We start from the raw sequence: 15777 nt of genomic DNA, 5'->3' as shown, positions 1-15777 counted from the left end.
TCTGAAGCTCTGCCATGTCAACCAATGACCACATCCTCAGCTGTTGTCTCTCATGATGTCCCTTCCAAATTCGACTCTCTGTAAATTTTATGTGTCATTTCTGATATGTTGATCTTTCATCCATGTCTCTGTACAGTAGGAATACTTGGTAGATATGAAGTGCAGGCTTCATTATGACCTAAAATGTGCAAAATGCAAAATGTGACTGTGCATTGTGGAAATGGCGATATCAGCATTCTGTTGATTATTCATATAATGCAGTTGCACTGTTTGAATACTAAAGGTCCCAATCTGTGCATCCCATAGAGTTAAAATTTATAGAGAGCACACTGGTCACATAATCGTATTCTTTTGTGACGAGCCTGCACCATTACTGGGAATCATCTGCACTTGACTGACAGCCTGATAACTCTGGATCTCAATGACAGACAAACATTATAGGTTATATGGGTTATATAGGTTAAACACTTTGTTTATTTAATCAAATTTTTGGGAGCATTTATAAATGTATTTATTTTTAGTATATAGTAACCTTATAGTCCATTTTGCTTACAATATTAAACCTCTGTTCATGGAGATTTTTGATTTATTTAGTTTTATAGTGACATTTGCATCATTTGTTTTGCATCGTTTATGATTCATTAATAAAAATGAATGAATTTTCATTGTCTTTTCATTCATAATTTTTCTTCATTCATTTTGTTCAAAAAATTTTAAGAATTGAATTGAATCCAACCGTGAAGCCAGTATCATGACTCAAATTCAATTGTTCAAATTGTGACCTTAGTGTATCATTATACCCCTACTAAATAGCTTACTTGGCTGTACTTTGATGATAGTAATAAATGAGTTCCTGAGCTATCCTCACCCAAAGGAAGATTGACCACTTTGAACTTTACTGTTGGATTTTTCACATTTCCCTTCAGACAAGTAGCTGTCTTGCTTAATTAATGAATTGTGTGTACTGCTAACAGCTTTTAATTTGGGTAAGATGCCTTGAGGGCACTAGATGCAGAAATATAATAAATTGGCTAAATTAGCAGTAAAAGTCAAAAAGCCTACCTGGATTAGATGTTTCTTTGTCCAGTACTCTGTGGAATCTGAGTGATTTTCAGCTGACACCTCATATAACACCAGGGTGGTAACACAAATCTAGCCGAGGGACATACTGGCAAGCTGAATTTCAGTACTAACTTCCAGAAAAATGGCACCCTCCAGGAAATCAAAACATCTCGCAACACTCACATGTGCTTGTTGAACATCCCATTCCAGATTTAGTCCCCTTTTGCTGTTATAATAATCTCCAGTCATCTGGGAAGGCTTTCCACTAGATTTTAGAGCGTGACTGTGGGGATTTGTGCTCATTCAGCCACAAGAGCATTAGTGAGATCAGGCACTGATGTTATGTGAGGAGGCCTGGCTCACAGTCAGTGTTCCAGTTCATCTCAAAGGTGTTCAGTGGGGTTGAGGTCAGCGCTCTGTGAAGGGAACTCGAGTTCTTCCACTCCAGCCTTGGCAAACCATGTCTTTATGGACCTCGCTTTGTGCACCATGGCATTGTCATGCTGGAGCAGGTTTGGGCCTCTTAATTCTAGTGAAGGGAAATTGTAATGCTACAGCATACAGAGACATCCTATACAATTGTGTGCTTCTAACTTGGTGGCAACAGTTTGGGAAAGGCCCAGTATATGGGTATGATGGTCAGTTGTCCACTAACGTTTGGTCATATAATGTATGTATGAAGTGCTGTGTGTAAAGTCTGGTATCTTCATGTGATTTTTTTTTTTCATGTGAAGAGAAACCAGCTATCACCAGGTAGCCAGTTCACTAGGGTTAGCCCAGTACTTGGTCAGCCTTGCTTGCTGGAAGTAGTATTGGTTTTTCTTTGAGATCACATTGTGAATCATTAGACATCCTCTAATGATTCTCAGTTTTGTAAACTGGCCTTTGGTTATGTAAAAGCTGGCTGATCTGTGATAGAAATTTATAGTCAGATTAGTAATCAGACATTCTGTTGATATTATGTAACGTTACATATGATTAGCTTCTTAGCTGTAGCCTCTGCTAGCCTAATGTCTCTCTGTGTTACAAGACAGACAACTCCACTTTGGGTTCTTGCCAAAATCCTACCAAATTGCATTTAAAAAAAGCAAGGTTATGGTTGTCCACCATATGTCTTTCATCATCATTACTTGTTAGCATTAGCATTGAAGCTCCAGTGAAAATTATAAAGCAACCATCAGACATCCACCATATCTTTATCCGCCATTCAACTACATTCAGGGTGTTGGTAAAATTTTGAAATTTATGTAGAGGTAGACTCAGGTAGGTCAGATTTGATTCTGTGGATCTTCTGCAGCCCAGATGTTTTTTTTTTTTTAAATCTCTTTATGCAGCTTGTTTAATTGGAACCTGAAGACTTGAAGAGACATCTGTGTCTCTGACATGCCAGTGAAAGCTTAGTGGAACAAATCTGCTCTAATAGTAATTCATAATTGTAAAGAATTGATTCTTTTTGTTGCCTTTCTGTAGAAATTTATTGAAATTGATAACAGCTTTGAGAGATTTTAAGTCTTATGTGCTTATTTCTATAATCCATCACACAGTGTACAGTTCAGTTGAACTTCCTTTTTATTTTTCTCAGCTTTTAATACACTGGGAGAAATTTAAAAAAATTTGGTAATTTGCCAGTTCCCATCTGCTTAGGTAGCTTGTCCCTATCACATGACAGCTACCAGGGGGTGAAAGTTAACATGCTTCCTCAGAGAGACGTGAAGCCAGGCACTACATCTTTTCACACTTCTGCTCATGCTATGTCACAGGGCAGCATAACACAGGCGGAGGAAAACACTAACTGCCTTCTTTCACATGCGTGAGCTCAACCGCTGTCGACTGGCTAGCTCAGATTGCCAGTGGAGGGAGGATTGACTGGTTTAACCCCAAGGATTTCATGCCATTCTTATTTATTTTAGGTATAGATTTGTGTAGATTTTCTTATTCTAGCCATCATTTACTTAAGATTGCTGCTGACAGATCGTGCACAAGCTCATGCTCCAGTCCTTATCAAATTTGTTAAACGTGATGTGACCTTTCTTATCTGCAGTTCAGTGTAGCAGAAATAAATGAGAAGATTGTGTTTTTGCAAGGCAGTAGGAAACAGGGCCAAGGACTGTCATTCATAGTGAAGCAATGGGTGTTGTTGAAATACCTTAGATGATAAACTCAAATTTAATGCCCTTAGCAAAATAATTATAAGATGTTGACAACTTTAAGCAAACCAATTTCATTTGACATGAACAGGGGATATTCTTAATACACTCTACCTTTATTGAGGATATTATTATATTTGCTTTCAATTGTGTTTACTTGTGAGAATTGATAAACTTCAAAGCTTCAGAAAAAAAGTTCTGTATGGTTTCTATGTATAAAGACAGTTGAGTTTCAGCCCCAGAAAGTGTGTGTGTGTGTGTGTGTGTGTGTGTGTGTGTGTGTGTCTGTTTAATGTTGTCTAGTAAGGTGTTTTCACTAAAGAAGCATGGACAGCCATTAAGTGTAAGTTCACTAAACAGTGTGATATTTGTATACTGCCATTAAAATAAACTTGCAGTCATGCTTACTTTCAGTCATAGAGTAAAACGGACATTTTAACATCAAACAAGATCTGGTTTTATTTCAATTAAGCAATATCGCACAAGCAGGGGTGCTGTTATACTGAATATCGGCACATCATTGATTACCTAACCAGATCGTACCAAAGTATACCAAAGTAACTGCCTGATTGCAAGTGTGATACTGCTTTTATACAACAGTTCTATAACCAGAACATTAATATAATGTAAGTGACGTTTTGGACACAATGTCCAAATGTTCTGTTTATTTTTATTCTGCTAGCAGAAATAGATCCCGAAAAGAAAACCACGCTCACTTTATAGCACGTTGGCCAACTGGCTAGCTAGCACACATTAATTTGTAGATTCCCTTTAAAGGTGCTTCGGGTAAAATTGGCATCCCTTCTTCGTTTTCATCTTCATGTTAAGCCAAAAATTATATTCCACACAGTGAAACGTCCCGGTATGGTTATCGGAAATACAGACACTCTTACAATGCTGCTCGATCAATCAAATTAGTGCACTGGAACTACCTGTTGTATAAAATGCTTTATTTGAATTTTGAGTAATATTTTTATTTTTAGTAAAATTTTTAGTATTTTTGCCTATCAAGTCACCACCAGTAACTCCTATGTTCTGGGGTAAATTTAAGCAAGGGGAAAGTGACCACACACACACACACACACACACACACACACACACACAGCCAGGATACGGAGTGTGTCACTGCACTTGACTCCCTTCCTGTCCCCCAGCCAGCAGGAAGAAGAGAAGTGGTGCTGTTCTGATGACGTTACAGATTTAGTTAGTGCACAATGGCCATGAATTGTGATTAGTTGGAAGTTAATTAATATTTAATTTGCCAACCAGTCGTCCATTTTTAAACACACACTACTACTATTACTACTACTACTACGCATATTGCATCCTTGGCTTGGGACTGTCGACGATAGTATCGGGAGTATTGATTTCAGCTATCAAGATGGTGATCAAGTAGGATGATTTAAATGTCTGTTGAAAAAGGTAGGGTCTTCAGCTTTAATTTAAATTAAATATATATATACAAAATTTACAAATTATAAAAAATTGATGTAATATGTGTTTCCTTTTAGCCTTTTTTGTATCCTGTATCAACCATAATAGCCTTACTATTGCTGTCTGACTTCTCAGCAGAGCGACAAAGTGAAAATTCTCGAATCCATCTTAGCTTCTCCTGTCCGTGCTGTCAAACAGATAAAGCCATGAATGTCTTTACTCGCAAAACACAAACAGGGGCTTAAATTAAGAAAATGGAACAATGTGGTGTTTGTCAGGGCGACTTCATTATACAAGTCCATACTTATTCCATAAGTATCTACACTGCTGGTCAACACAGGGCACATGCACATGTATATTTTGCGTAATTTTAATTTTATAATGAGCTTGGTTATAGTTAATAACTTGTTAGATTATTTGATAGTCATGATTTCAGTTTTGCAAGCATTCCTGGTCTTGTTAAAGGGTAATTAATTAATAAAAAAAAAAAAAAAAAAAAGGTAAATACTAAAGCTAGTGACAGCAGCTACAGCCACATTGTAACCTGCTTCCGATATTTTTTTTTCGCTGTAATGATGTAATGTGTACATGACGCACGTTAAATATGTCTGGCCACATCCCCTTCTTGTCCCCCCTCAGTGTTGCTGCAGCCTGCCCCCCTCCAAAGCCACAGGGCAATACAGGTGCCCTTCTGTGGCCCCCCAGTTTGAGAGCCACTGCTCTAATTGATAGGGGAGAGAGTAATGCCATCCCTTCTGCCCAGAGAGCAAGGCCAATTATACGCCCTCTTAGACTCTCAGGATGGCTGTTTCAATGACAGGATGCAGATCTGTGACCTGCCAGCAATACGGTGAGCTGCATTTAAAACGTTGGAAACTGACATGAACTCACAGCGTGATGTTTGTTTGCTGTCACAAATTGCACCTACGTAATCCGACATGCCAGTGTTAAGACCACAGCTGTGTACTTCAGCCAGGTTGAGGAGAGGCAAATAAATCTCTGTAGGAACAGTGCTTCTCAATAGCAGTGTGTACTTTTTTGTAGTTATAATGTCACACAAGAGCCTTTTTATAATTTTTATAACAACCTCATATTGCATGTCTGTGCTTCAGTGCACAGATGCAGTTGGCTAATTTGGGGAAACACTGGTGGAAATCTGGTAATTCACCTGTTGTTTTACGCTACGCTGCTCCGGTAAATTGGCATCTCCAGCTGCACGCTTGCCTCAGCAGCCTGTCTCTCTCATGATCTTTAAGACTCCTCCAAACAAACTCTGACGTCAGCTCCATATTGGTTCTGACTGCTGAAGTGTGAAACTGGAAAACACTTGTTTGTTCTCTGGTTATGCTTCATTCTTGCTATTTCTCGCCCCCTCCCACTCCGGCTCTGTGCTCACCTCTCATCAGTTAGCTATTCTTGGTCTGTTAGCACTAGTGGTGGGCAATGCAATATTGTTCATTATAAATACCTGCATAACCTGTAACACCATATGATTTTGCCATATTGTGATTGGAGATGGCACGATAACACTTTTTCTTTTCCGGAACCGATACTGATACGGAAACCTTCAGTCACCTATCAGTCAATATTGATACCCATCTGATAATTCTTTTCTTTAAAAACTACTAAGCTTAAAAATGATTTTTTAAACCAAAGCATCTAAATAAAATAAATTAATTAAAAACCATGATGTGCACAAAACCACAGCTTTAGAAAATCACTTAAAATATAATAAATATAATACAGTATAAAGTATAAATATAATTCAGATCAACCCTAGCAAAAAATACAATCAAGGCTCCTACCATGTAAACGTTTCCATTTCCAAATCTACTTCCAGTCTTTTTTTTCTCTGATATCTGATACCGATCATGCGTATTAGATCAGTGCTGTCTCTAATTGTGACATAAGCATGTAATCAGAAATCACTCATCAAGGAAAAACATGGCTAATAGTGCAGAGAGTGGACAAATTCGTTTTTAAAGGACATGTGTGTTTTAGATTTTGGCAGATGCCTTTATAGTGATAGTGAAGTGACTTGTGGCCAAGTATGGTGACCCATACTAGGAATTTTTGCTCTGCATTTAACCCATCCAAGTGCACACACACAGTAGTGAACACAAACACACGCCGTGAACACACACCCGGAGCAGTGGGCAGCCTTTTTTTGCTGTGGCGCAGTTGGGGGTTCGGTGCCTTGCCGGACCCGAGACTCGAACCCACGACCTTCAGGTTCACCTTCGGGTTGCAAGTCCAACTCTCTATCCATTAGGCCACGACTGCCCCCCCTTATCCACTTGCAGAAGTGTTTTCTCTATCAAAGTCTCTATAGTAGTCTCTATCGAAAACATATCCTCATGCTAGTAAAAATAGGTGAGGCTCTAAGAATACTATAAAGCTAAAACCCTGTTAGAGAGCAGTTAGTAGTAGTTAGTACAGCAGCCTAAACAGTACAAGCCAAAGTTGTTTAAATTAGTGCGCATTTAAGTGAAGAAGGCAGCCAGTGACTCAGCGCTGCAGGCAGCCAGGGGAAGTCTTGTTTGTATATCGAGGGGATGATGGGAAGTCTGACAGGCAGTAAGTGGAGGGAACGCAGCAGTGGGGTGAGACAACTTGGTGAGATTCTTCTTGATCCACTGATCAGGGGTCTGATGGCCTACATGGGAAGACCTGCCAGGTAGGGCTAAGCAATATTCCCCAAAAAAAAAAAAAAAAAAAAAACCCTAATTTTTTTTTTTTCAACTTTATGAACGATTCTCAATTACAATTTCGATTTTTTTTGTTCTTATATAATGCAGTTGAAAAATTACACAATTTATTTAATAGAATGGACTTAAATAGTAACAGCACCATCTATAGCAAATAGTGCAAACAATGGTTCTTTTAAATAAAGGATATTTAAAGAAAGGATATTAAAAAAAAACATTCTTTGCACTATTTGCTATTTTTGGACAACTTAGTGAACCCTTCTTTCTCGACAGAGTAAATGGGGACCATGTCTTTCCTGACATGAAATGCCACTGCAACCGGGAAGTCAACTTGGGGTCAACTATTCTTCTCAAATCCGAGTTCCTTACCCATTTACGGAGTGACGTGAAATCAACATGGCTGCGCACAGCATCAGAAATAAACAAAGTAAAACTTACCTTTAAATGAGTTATACTGTATATACAAGTATTAGCTTTTTTTTTTTTTTTTTTTACAGACATATTCCTTCATTAAATCTAAAACACCAACTATACAGTTCGCTGTTTGAGAAAGAAAATATACATCACTCATCCGAGTTAGCTGCCTAGCTGGTTGCTAACAAAATACGAACATGGGGGCGTTTCCCACTTCGTCTGTTGAACGCGCCGAGGTCGAAAATTACGTAATTCTGACCGGGGAATTACTGCTTAGGATGAAATGGAGCATTATATTTTACATAAACTTGTTCATCTGACTTTTCATACCTGTACCAATTCCATATCTCTGAAGTGATATTTGAACCTTTTGCTACGAGCTCAGTCCTTGGAGAAGTGGCTGCCTGTTTATCTTGGCTTTTTTGTTTTTTGTTTTTTTTATCTAAGAGCACAGTGTTTGGGAATAGCACAGGCTGTAGGAGGCATTTATCAAGTTAAGAAGGCTATGTTTTTCCTTCATGTTGGTTTAAACTTTTAAATAGCATTTATGGATATTGTAATAAAAAATTTAAATATGCATATATGTATAATTCGAATTAGCCAAATTAATTGTGAAAATCGCCCAGCACTACTCCCAGGAGTGAGTTGCAGTAGTCCAGTCTCGAGATGACAAGGACTGAACAAGCACCTCTATGGAAAGAAATGACTGGATCCTTCTGATGTTTTAAAGAGGACAAACCTGCATGACCTGCATGAGTCAGGTTAGCAATATGAGGAGAGCAGGATATTTATCAAGAACTACCCCAAGTTGTGCGTGCTGTCAGATGATGTGATCGGAGAGTTCTTCAGGGAGATCATGGTCAGTTATATCGATGGGGTTTGGCTACACAAGGTCAGCCTCCAAAATGTTTGCCAGTCAAGGTTAAATGAAAAATCAGACCAACTCAGACCAACATACCTGGAGCATTTGTGACTTGTGTACCATAGGACTCAAAAGCAAGCAGTGGAATGAAAACAGTTACTTATTAGTATTGCTTATTAGTATATTTAGGTTGACCGCAAAACATGTTGTTACAGAATATTGTTATTCCAAAAATATCCCAAATATCGTGATGTTATTTGAAGGCCACATCACTCGCTCGTTGCTGAGAGTGTGAGTTGTAACAAAACTGTTGAAGATGAAGGATGTCGGTCTCTGAGGGCCCTCCTGTAGCCAGCTAATCTAAGTGTATCTCTATCACATCCTTGTGTGTCTCTAAGTCTCTTCCAAAACAAGATGCAATCTGCATCTGCAATAAATCAGTCTTAGTCAGCCATGAAATTGCTGCTTCTCTTTGGTCAATAGACGGAAATGAAGATAAAGGGAATGAGTTGAGGACATCGTTGGACTGAAAGCACTTGTCTGTATGCATCTCTGTCTCAGTCAACAAGCTCATTCACTGGTGAGTTAATGAAGGGCGGAACATGGCTTCACACCTGGGTGGGAGCCTCCATCTGTCCTCAGACTCGACATGCCTCAGTTCTTTTTGCAGGTATCTGCTTCGCTTGGCTGCTGCTTTGACTGGCAGTATGATTCATCTATCTCTTCTCTCTCTCACTCACACACACACACACACACACACACACACACACACACACACACACACACACGTAAGCTACTAGACTTTAGTAGGCCAATGCAACATTCTAACTGTAACTGATCATGATCAGCTGTTTCTCCTGTTAGTGTTTCCCACATAACCATGTTGTTTATACTTATACTTGCTAAGATTTGTGTTGTCTGTAGACTCCTTTTGTCTTTGTGTACCTTCCTGCTATTGTCTTTTATCACGTACTGTTTACTGCAGTTGGTCATTGTTTACTCTTGCACGAATGACTCTTTAATTTAGCACATGAAAAATAAATTGAGTGGGATGAAAGGCAGTATTATAATAATAATTCAGCAATAATAGCATTAATAATAGTTCTTTTCGGTCACAAATTTAAAATACTGTATTCTAAACAGGGGAACGAAAGCACATGCATGTGGCTGCATTTAAGAGCTGGAAGTCCTGAATCAACAGCAAAATGTCTAATGTGTTACCGTGCTGGAATTCAGCGGAGCAATTTCAGTCATCCTGGCTATCTTGTTCAGGCACAGACCATTTATTTAGCCTACTGTTCAACACCATCTGACAGCCCTCTTAGTACAATTAAATGTCTCACACTTCATGTTATTTCCTTTTGTTTCACTTCATTTTGGAATCATTTCAGCATATCAGCAGCATTTTATTAGTCACTCCCTCAGGTTGCAATTAGGGAGCTGTGTTAATTGCAAAAAAAAAAAACGCTTGACATTTAAGAGCATGCTGGCGTTTGTTTATTATGGTGATTCACTTGGTGCTGTGATGGATAGCGCACATGACTACTGTAGACAACTGTCATTTCTAGCTTTCTCAAAAGTCTTTTACACACATTTTCAATACAATGATTGGGGAGAGGTTGTCAGCAGTGATTAGTCATTATGTGCAACTAATTTTCTAGCCATTTTCCTTCTTATTTTCTATCTAATATGAAGTCTGGACTTTCATATTTTTCCTCTATGTTTGCTGACATACCTGAAGCAGGTTTAAATGTTTAATGCTTTCAAGCAAGCATCATGCTCAAGATGTTATACACAAACAGAGAGATCTTTTAATGTCGGAGAGTTTCAGCTCACTTCACCCTGCAGAAGAAATTGATTCAGTCCATTTCACACTGTATGTGTAAGCAGTGTTCTTCATTTCTCCCCCTGGTGTCCTGTGTTGTGTGGTTTTTTTTTATTTTTTTTTTTTGGTACTGACTCTCTGCTTTTTCAGAACATCTACCTGTAGCTGTCTGAAAATGAGGATGGGAATGCCTGTTGTTTTCTGTGGTACAATTGATATGCACTTGTTTGGTCCCAAATGAATACGTGGATTTTGTAAACAGTAAAGGGCAACAATTTTATTCGTAAGTCTTCTGCAGGAGCATATACACAAAACAGTGTGGTATTCATGAAGATTCAGTTAGTGTGTAAAAATGTCTGTATCCTACGACAGCGCATGGATTTCTGTAAATTTATGTATAAGGAGACCTGATGTGAATCTCAGCTAACAGGCTTTAAATCCTATAATTGAAATGAGTTAATACAATTTTATACACAGGTTACACTGTCATGTTTAAATAACTTGTTTATTTCAGTTGCAGACACAAATTTTATGAAAATTTTCTGAAGCTCGGCTGTTTCATGTTAAAGATTTGAAAGAAAAGCAATCCAAAACAAATCTATAAATTAATAAAAAAAAATTAGACTAGCTATTCAGTGATGAAAACGGAGGAGGTAGAGCAAGCGTGCCTCTATGGAAGCTGACATGCTGCATTGCTGAAAGATTTAGTATGCTCCGCACTTAGGACATGCTCCTTCATTGTGCACCTGACATTTTCAGCTCACAGTGAGCTTCACCTTTTATGGAGTTTTGTGGTCAAGATATTTTAAGTGTTAAAGTAGCTAAAAATAATTGGTAAATAATTAATAAAATGTCTTATTGAGTGTTATTTCTTGATGACAGTGTAAGAACCTTTAAGGGAATTGACTTTTAAAAAACTCTGAGATGCTTGCTGTCATTTATTATGACACCTGTAAAAGGCAAAATTTAGAGAAATGTGATATATAAACACACAAACAAAAAATTACTTAGCTACTAAACCTATTTAGCTACTATTTTGGACACTTTCTGTGTCCACAAGTGCTGCTGGTGATCCTAGCTAACTGTTCAGATAGCAAACTGTCCTCTGTCTAGTCTACTTATAGCTAAGGTGCTCTAAATCTTGAACCTAATATTGAATAACCTTCAGTCTCATTCATGTGCACAGTAGGTTTTTCATAAAGCTTCTGTAATACTGAGGGGACAACAGTAACAGCAGCTGTGGTCCATTCTAAAGTGATCGTGACTATGTCTTGCTCCCTCTGAAGTCTCCACCCTTCACAATGAGAATTCCTCCTTGTGGAGGGGGGGGGGGGAACAAGTATCTCAAGTTCTTAATCAATGAATCAACTAAGAAGCTTATGACGATGCTCCAGTTTAGGAGCTTCTGTTTACTTAGTCTGATTTAGTAAATATGGAGAGACAAATAAAAATACTCGTGTTATGTACTTTTACCTGAACTAGCATTAAAAACACAAAAGAATGAACTGCAGTTGTACAACATCAATGTCTTGAGTCTTGAACACTCCTTGAATGTGTGTTGACTTATCACTTGTAACCATAAGAATAATCAAACAGGGGGGAAAGGTGCATAGCACAACTGATTTTAGGAGAAGTTCTTCTATAATTTGCTTAATGTCAGTTTTATATTTCTAGAGAAGTCTCCAAAAAGTTAAATATAATTATATAATATAATTATGTATATATTTTTTAATTGATTAATTTCAGTTAATCAGTGGATTATTGTGTGGCAAAAAAAGGATATGAACCAAAATGCTGTTTCCATGCTGTGAACTTATGTTATTAAAGTGAACACTCAAATGTACAAAGGAATTCAACAGCTTATGTAAATTAACAGTTAACATTATGTGGCTCTGGTAATAACACGCCTGGTACATATGGCATGGGGCAGCTGACTTCAGTCCTGCTGTGCTGAGTGGGGTTTGTGTTAATAAGGCATTATTGTACAGTCCCCTCTGAAGGTATTGGAACGGCAAGGCCAGTTCTTCTGTTTTTGCTATACACTGAAAACATTTGAATTTGATCAAAAGATGAATGAGACAACAGATCATAATTTCAGCTTTTATTTCCAGATATTTACATGTAAATGTGTTAACTTAAAATATGGTGTTTTTGGTGGCAGACCAACCAATTTTTAGGTGAGCAAAAGTATAGAAACAGATACTCTTAAAGTAAATAACACTTACTATTGGTTTGCATATCCCTTGCTTGCAATAACTGCATTAGCATTGGCCAGTCGAAAACCTTCGACTTATTTCCCCCGATGAAGTGCTTTGTTGTGTTGGCAGTGTGTTTTGGCTCATTATGTTGCTGCATGATGAAGTTCCTCCCAATTAGATTGGATGCATTTCTCTGTAAATTGGCAAACAGAATATTTCTGTAGACTTCTGAACTCATTCTGCTGCTCCCTTCATGAGTTACCTCATCAGTAAAGATTAGTGAGCTCATTCCAGAAGCAGCCATACAAGCTGCTGATGAGTGGTTTTTATCTTGTGGTATGGCCTCTATATCTCTGCTCTTGAAGTCTTCTGGAAAGGTGGATTGTGATACCTTCACCCCTGCCCTGTGGAGTTGTTGGTGATGTCACTGACTGTTATTTTTAGGTTTTTCTTCACGGCTCTCACAATGATTTTGTCATCATCTGCTGCTGTTTTCTTTGGACGATGTGGTTGTTGATACACCAGTGGTTTCTTTCTTTTTCAAGACATTTCAAATTATTGTATTGGCTATGCCCTATACTTGTGCAATGGATCTGATCGATTTTCCCTCATTTCTCAGCTTCAAAATGTCTCGCTTTTCTCCCATAGACAGCTCTCTGGTCTTCATGTTGGTTTATCCTTTTTAACAACAAATATAGTCTTCACAGGCGAAACCCAAGGCTCAAACCAAGAGTAGCCATTCAGAGCTACTCTTCATTTAATTGTTTTAAACAATCAATCTAACAGGCCACTCCTGGGCAACCAGAACCACCTGTTACTCACATGTTCCAGTATTTTTGATCACTTGAAAAATGGGAGGGTTTAAACAAAAGGTGCCAAGTTGTTTAACATATCTAGATGTAAATATCAGAAAATGAAAGCTGAAATTCTGATCTATCTCATTAATCTTTTGATCTTAAGCCCAAATGTCTTCAGTGTATATTTGCATTGAACACACTGAGATTAGATAAGCGGAAACAAAGTTCACTGTTAAGACTTGTAAGAGTCATTTGAGCAGTGTTATTTCAGTCTTGGCAGATATCCCAAGTGCATTGTGCCCAGTGTAGCATTTCTAAAATGCTAATGGTACCTAAGGTTTCTTGTCTTTATAAAAGCTAATTTTGGAGAAAGATGGATAGATGAAGATAATTATTCTAAGCAGTGGGTATAGTGAGGTCGAGTTGAGGAAAAAGAGGAATCAGTCACTTACTGAAGTTTCAGTTCTCAAACTCTCAAACTCAACCAAGATTGTTCTCTAGATTGCTCTCTCCCTTCCTCTAAACATTCCTTCCTCTTGCACTTGCTTCAGTCTTATGATCAGCATCTGGATGCTTCCACAACTCAGCCCATCCTCCTACATCTGCACCAAGTGTGTGAATGTTTGTGTGGCGTTTATCCGCTGCCCATGTGACTGTGTGCTGTGTTTGCGTGTGTGTGAGGAGCTAATGGGATTATACACTGCTTAGCAGTGCAGGATTTCTGGAAGAAACTGTGTCACAAGAGAGCAGATCGTAGTAACCATGTAGGGAGTGCTTTACAGAAATGACCCAGATTTGAACTTTGTGTTAAATGATGCTAGAAATTTGTTGGCAGATGATACTGTACAATGGAATGTATGTTATAACATAATTTCCCCAAGTAGGGTAGCATCTGAGCTTAGTTTATATGAACAATATATATTCACTATATGGCCAAAAGTTTATGGACACCTGACTATCACATTCATATTTGCTTTTTGAACATCCCATTTCAGATTTAGTCCCCCTTTGCTGTTGAAATAACCTCCAGTCTTCTGGGAAGGCTTTCCACTAGATTTTGGAGTGTGGCTGTGGGGATTTGTCCATTCAGCCACAAGACCTTTAGTGAGGTCAGGCACTGATGTCAGGCGAAGGCCTGGGGCACAGTCAGCTTTCCAATTCATCCCAAAGGTGGGGTTGAGGTCAGGGCTCTGTGCAGACCACTCGAGTTCTTCCACTCCTGCTTTGGCAAGCCATGTCTTCCCCTTTGTGCACAGGGGCATCGTCATGCTGGAACAGGTTTGGGCCTCTTCGTTCCAGTGAAGGTAAAATTGTAATGCTACAGCATACAGAGACATCCTGTATAATTGTGTGCTTCCAACTTTGTGGCAGGAGTTTGGGGAAGACCCACATATGGGTGTGATGGTCAGGTGTCGGCAAACTTTTGGCCATACAGTGTGTGTGTGTGTGTGTGTGTGTGTGTGTGTGTGTGTATATATATATATATACACATAGAATGTGGAAGGCTCTTGGCGAAATGTATAATAAAATCAGCATATGTATTTATGTATTTATATATGTATTTATTTTTTTGCAAAGATGCATTACATAATTGTTTTTTTACAAAGCCAGTTTTAATGAATATCAGTTCTCTTAGCTGCAGGGAAGACATTTACTTTACTTACTTCCCCATAAAAAATGTAAAAACAAAAAAACCCATCAAAGAAATGCTTATTCATGCTAAAGGCATTGCGCCATTTATTATGTACATCAAACACGTGAAACAATACTGTTACTTGATTCGTCCTATAAATTCATATCTATAAATTCATTCTTCAGGCTATTTCTTAATGACATTCTGACCAATTAATTGACTAGATGAAAGAAGTGGCCCTAGTGGTTTTTAAATTGATCCCTGGATTACTAAATATTTTTAGACCTAAACCTTAACTTTAACCTTAACCTAAAACTTTGAGCTACTGCATACCTACAAACTTGTATCTGAGGACAAATTTCTCTTCTTATGTTGAGCCTGGCAAGATGGGAGTGAGTTTCTTTAAAGAAGTCTGATGGAATTTAATGTGTGTAGACATCGGAGACAGGGTAAGTGGCTCCTCTGAATTTTTTCAGAGCTTTTGGAATGATTTTAATGTTAGTACCCATCCAAATGTTCAGTAAATGTCTGGAGTGGCTCTTGGTGATTTTACTGACACCACCACAATGCTGCCTCTGCACAAAATTCGTCAGTTCCCCTCTTCACTCCCTCAGTGCTTTCTCCTTTACCACTAGTAGAGCTTCAGTTGTAAGGGGAAACGAAGTCGCCTCCAGCTTTTTCTGAGTGCCTTCCTGGC

The 15777-nt window shown here is 38.4% G+C and overlaps 1 protein-coding gene across 6 annotated transcripts in view; it reads left to right on the top strand.

Annotated features, from left to right (window-relative positions):
• The window catches only part of tjap1 (tight junction associated protein 1 (peripheral)), a 91762-nt gene that overhangs the window by 40463 nt on the left and 35522 nt on the right, over positions 1 to 15777 (top strand). The window contains exon 1 of one of the 6 annotated variants that reach the window (XM_034302888.2): positions 9111 to 9207. The exons of the other annotated variants lie outside the window; for them this stretch is intronic. The gene's annotated coding sequence lies outside the window, so the exon portion shown is untranslated. Of the gene's footprint in view, positions 1 to 9110; positions 9208 to 15777 lie in introns of those variants that run through there. 6 annotated transcript variants of the gene reach the window in all.

Source organism: Pangasianodon hypophthalmus, chromosome 3, assembly GCF_027358585.1.
Source record: "Pangasianodon hypophthalmus isolate fPanHyp1 chromosome 3, fPanHyp1.pri, whole genome shotgun sequence".
In the NCBI taxonomy this organism is placed as follows: Eukaryota; Metazoa; Chordata; class Actinopteri; order Siluriformes; family Pangasiidae; genus Pangasianodon; species Pangasianodon hypophthalmus.
The sequence above is the reverse complement of the archived record's forward strand: the minus strand, read 5'-3'. Positions and strand labels throughout refer to the sequence as shown.